The sequence below is a fragment of the Macrotis lagotis genome, chromosome 3 (assembly GCF_037893015.1).
Source record: "Macrotis lagotis isolate mMagLag1 chromosome 3, bilby.v1.9.chrom.fasta, whole genome shotgun sequence".
Taxonomy (NCBI): Eukaryota; Metazoa; Chordata; class Mammalia; order Peramelemorphia; family Peramelidae; genus Macrotis; species Macrotis lagotis.
The window spans coordinates 286,652,727-286,658,452 of NC_133660.1; positions in this window are offsets into that span (position 1 = coordinate 286,652,727).

The window sequence follows — 5,726 nt, forward strand, 5'->3', positions numbered from 1 at the left end:
GCTGTCATGGGGAGGGAGGGTGATAGAAAAAATGTGAAACTCAAAATCTCACAAGAAATGAATGTTGAAATGTAAAGACTAGCAAATTACCTTCTGTGGGGGGTGGGGGGAGAGAAGTAAGATTGGGGGGGAAATTGTAAAACTCAAAACAAATAAAATATTTTTTTTTAGTTTTTGCAAAGCAAATGGGGTTAAATGGCTTGCCCAAGGCCACACAGCTAGGTAATTATTAAGTGTCTGAGGTCGAATTTGAACTCAGGTACTCCTGACTCCAAGGCCAGTGCTCTATTCACTGTGCCACCTAGCTGCCCTCAAATAAAATCTTTTTAAAAAAAAAAGAAATGAATGTTGAAAATTAGCTTTACAAGTAATGGGGGGGGAAGCTCAACTGGTTTAAATTCCATTGAAAACCTACTATGATAATTGAATATGTAGAACCTCCATCAGATTACTTGCAGTTATAGGAAGGGGAGAGGGAAATGAGGGAGGTCAAAAAGTATGTAATTCAAAAATCTTACAGAAAATGAACGTGAAAAACTCTCTTTATGGGTAATTGGCAAAAATAAAATGAAAATTAAAAAAAGAAAAAATCTATCTTGCAAAATTATGGTTAAACTTGGGAAACTGGACTATTCAGATCCAATGTGATTAGTCTGGTTTCATGATGAACTTTTAGAATGTCAAAACCTTCTGGATTCAATGCCAAATCATGTAAAAAACAAACAAGCTTGTGTTTGAATCAAAAAGAGAACAATCTGTATATTAAAAGCTTTTTGTAAGATATAAAAAGTTGAAAGGTGTATTATAGATTGAATTGGCTTAGCCCAGTTAATTTGTGTAGCATGGAAAGTTGGAGTTTTTCCTCTGCTACTTAACCAGCTGTGTGACCTTGAGGACATCAGCTAACCTTCTGGTGACTCAGTGTCCTCATTTGTGTTCCAGCATTTAGCACAGTACTTGAGATGCTTAATACATATTCATTGGCTTGTCAATTATCACATGAGCTTCTAAGTTTTAAATGATGTTAACCTAAATGTTTAGTGAATTAAATGGGATTTTGAAGTATTTAATTCTAATGACTGACGTAGTAAAGTTTGCAAACTATTTTACATATTAATATTTGTTATTTACATATTATTACATATTATGTTATTTACATATTAATAATTGTATCATTAGTATAAATGTACTTATATAAATATGTAGTGAAATATATATATATATACATATATATATATAAATATATAGTGAAAGCTTCATTATAGTGAAAAGAACACTGGACTTAGGGCAAAGAGAATCTTTAGAGAATTCAAAAGTCATTTAAGTTAATAGCATTTTTCAAGTATTGTTTTCCCTCTCTATGCCTCAGTTTTCTCTTCTGTAAAATGAAGGGGTTTGACTCAATGACATCTAGTGGGTTTTTTTGATGGCTTGACCCAATGATCATTAAAGTCTTTGGGCTCTAAATCTATAATACCACAATAAACTACTGGACTTAGGGATGGAAGACCTGGGTTTGAATTCTACCTCAGACACACCATTTGTGATCTTGGGCAAGTCAGAGCCTTGTTTAGCTTTTCTTTGCATCTCAGGTCATTAGCACACACACACAAAAACCAAACCAGTAATTCATTAATACTTTCAGATGGATACTTGGTGCCTCAGTTTTTTCTTCTGTAAAATGAAGGGGTTTGACTCAATGATATCTAGTGGGTTTTTTGATGGTCTGACCCAATGATCATCAAAGCCTTTGGGCTCTAAATCTATAATAGCACCATAAACTACTGGACTTAGGGATGGAAGACCTGGGTTTGAATTCTACCCCAGACACACTGATTGTGATCTTGGGCAGGTCAGAGTCTTGTTTAGCTTTTCTTTGCATCTTAGGCCATTAACACACACACACACACACACACACACACACACACACACACACACACACACACACAACCCAAAGCAAATTCCTTAATGCTTTCAGATGGATACTTGGTGCCTCAGGTTTTTTTTCTTCTGCAAAAGAAAGGCATAAGATTGAATGGGAAAAAGTCAAAAACAAGAGTATTAGCTGCTCAGGGGAAGAGGAAAACCAACTGGACAGAAGCAGATGGTTTGGGAAGGAAGTTCAGATCACACATTCTTCCTCACTTGACCTCTTCCTGCCTTTTTGGTTGAGTTTCCCAAGACTCCCTAGGCCCAGGTACTGTCCTCCTGGCTCTTCCTGAAATCAGGCATCTTCCTACCTGTAGCATTCTGTCTCCTGGCATCCTTTGGGGTCAGCAACATCAGAAAAATCCTTGAATTCTTAATGTTCATGATTTCCCTCTGTGATTCTTTATATATTTTCTGAGTGGAAAGTTGTTGCTTCCATTTTCCTATGAACTCTTTGGGGGGGGGGGCTATTTTTGGCCTTGCTTTGTACCTCAGGATTTAGCACAATATAGCATTCAGTAGGTGCTTAATAAATGCTCATTGCTTGGTTTATTGACTCCCCTTGAAGACTTCTCTCTGAGTGAGGCAGAGTTCATGAGGCAGCACATTCTATTTTGGATAAATCTAATTATGAAGAAATATTTCTTTATCTTAGGCTTTAATCCACCTTTAATCCGGCTTTGGACAGCCCCCAAAGATGTAAAGTCAGATACCAATGATCTCTGTCATCTGCCTTCTCTTATCCAGGCTAAGGGTGTCCGGTTCCTTCAAGTCTTCCTCATTTGGTCTGGCCTAATGCTGAGGTCTTCAGTGGTCTAGTGACTTCCACTCCTGCCCAAGTCAGCACCCCTTCCCCCAGCTCATGCCCCTGCTTCTTCCTCAGGAGGGAGTAACCCACCACTGACCTTCTTGTTCTAATGTGATCATTCCTTCATGTTGTTGGAGCTAACATGAATGGAGAGACCCAGGGAGGCTGAAGAGCCTCCACTTGTCCCCTCCCCCTGCAGAGAGCAGGCAGAGCCAGCAGTGAGGCCACCATACCCCTAGAGCTCATGAACCAGTTTGCTCTGTGGGATCACACCAGGGGCCTTGACTTGGTCTTTGGACTTTTTTGGAAAACAGAAGAAACAGGCCTAGCTGCCCCATACCTTCCTTCTTCCTCGGGCCAAGTGGGTGAAAGGCTGAGTAGGCCTCTGGACAAAGGCTCTCATTTCAGAATCACTCAGAGGAAAAACACCTGGTCTCTGTTCCTCTCCAGTTGCAGCCAAAGAAGGAGCTAGCCTTCTCCTACCAGGCCTTCAGTTTTTCTCTTTCATGCCTCTAGAGTGGGGCTCCATGTACCCCCCCCCCCAGGGGTCTACAGAGAGATTTCCTGGGATCCAGGAGCTTGAATGAGAAAAAATAGCATCTTTGTCTTCATATAATAGATTTAGCCTTTAAAAACATTCTGACAAGGGAATCCTAGGCTTCTCTAGCCTGCCCCAAGGAGACCAGGACATCAGAAAGGCCTGGAACCCAATCCAGGGGCTGAGTGATAGTGGAAACAGCACTAGATTTAGTCAGGAAGATCTGGGGTCAAATCCTAACCCAGATATTTATTAGCAAGTTACTCCAGTTGGTGCTCTCTGTGGCCTAGCCCACTGATTCAGAACTGGAAGGGAGCTCCATTTTACAGATGAGGAAACTGAGGTCTAAAGACAGAAAAAGATTTTCCCTGAGTCACCCAAGGGCAACATGGGTCCTTGATTCTACAGCTTGACTTCAGATTGCGAATCAGGAGTTGGTCTGCAGGGCTCATTTAAGAAAATCAACTCTCCTTTGTCTTTAATCTCACCTATAGCACCTTCCCCATGCCAACCCACCCTCAGGTCTCTCTGGTCTGCACTCACCCCAGAAAGGACATTGCTGCAACTCTCCTGGACCTCTCCCAATCATACTCCTGAAGACCTGGGGTAAGTCCCTGCCTCCCTCCCCTCAACCTTGCAACCCTCTGTCCACCAGATGCCCATCCATTAAGAGAGGTCAATCCAAAGCCAGCTGTGAAGGTGGGAACAAATTAAAATTAGCTTCCCAAGTACAGGATGGTGGGAGGGGAAATTTGGGAAATTTTCAGCCCAAAAGGAGGCAGCAGCCTGGGATGTGTCCAATAAAGAGACTGGAATTGTGGGCTGCTTCCTGGAATAAGGAGATCACAGAGAGATGCAACTCTGCCTCAGTCAGGTCTCATCTGGACAACAGGACCATTGTTTTCAAAGGATCTCAATCATCTAAGGAGCGTGAGGAAGAAGGATGAACAAGGGCCTTGAATTCAACACAAGGAATGAGAGGATGAAGGAACTGGGACCATCTATAGGGAAAAGAAGACAAGACTGGGGGGAGGGGGGGACTACAGGTGGATCCAAGTATTTGAAGAGCTATCACACTGAAGAAACATCAGATTTGCACACAGTAGGTCCTTAATAGATGCTTGTTGAGGATTGATTGGCTGACCTACAAAACTAGAAGTGTTCCTTGAGATGGCAGATGGGCCCATCCATCTAGACTTCTTAAGTCAGAGAAAAAAACTTCCCAACAAGGATAGTCCTTGAGATGGGAGATTGGGAGGAGGGCAGTTCCCCTTCCCCTCTTTAAGGGGTGCTTCTTTCAGGTATGGGTTGAACCAAAGGGTTGCTGACCAGGGCACACTTTCATGGCCTGTCTTCTGAAACAAGAATTCAGAGAGAAAGGAAGGGTCCCAGGGTAAGAGGAGAAGTGGAGGGGTCCTTCCCACCAGAAAGGAGTCACAGGACCCTTGACCTGCTCCAATGAATGGACTTCCCCACAGCCTCCCGGGGGCTACCAAGGTGGGATGTGAAGCTAAAAAGTATAGATTTTTATCTACTTCTCTCTCTCTTTCACAATTATAGATCTGAGTGTAAAGATGTCAGCCCCCCCCCCCCCCCCCCTTGGAAGATGAGTCTTCTGGAAGCAACTGTAAATCCCCTATTGTGACAGGGGGATTCAGACCTTCTGGAAAGGAGAATCTCATGTTTTATGGAAGTCTGTGGCTGCTAAGGTCCAGACATCCTGAGTTAAGATAGAAGCTTCCCTCCTTCGAAGGGATCCTTGGTGACAGGATAGGATAAGGCCTGTCTCTTTGGTGGGAACCCCGATGATGTGACTTAAGGTGGACATCCTGAAATCAGGGACATATCCTGTGTTGTCACTGGCTGCTTCTGATCATTCCATGGTCCTTTGTCTACTTCCTATGAATATGTGTCCCAAGATCTCATTCTAGGGGGAGGTGGGGACCAGTTCCTAATCATCCCACATGCATTTGGCTGCAGAGCTTTGAATTATTAAATGTGGATCTTAACAAATTTGTTGCTCTTTCTTAAGACCGACCTCTGGGAGCTAACACAAGTTGATTCACTACCGGATGTTCCTAACTGGAGGTTAGCATTTGTAGATTCATTCTTTATTAGGGCCCAGACTCATGAAGTTTGTCAAAGTCATTTCCATTTCAAAGGCCATCCTATGGACATATGGTGAGCACGGCCTTGCTGGGCCCCACGTCCAAGAGAAGGCAACAGAACACAAGAGAGCTGGCTGAGGCCGCCTCCTCCTCTTTGGTGAAGAAGCCCTAGAGAGATGCATTGACTAGGAAGACCTCTGGGCTGGCTTAGGATCTGAAGGTGTGTGTACTGGGCCTTCATACAATGTCAGAACCTTAGAAGGGGGGACTTCAGAGCTGGGAGAGATCTCAGAACAGGGGATGTCTGTCAGAGCTGGGAGAAGTCTTAGAACAGGGAATGGCA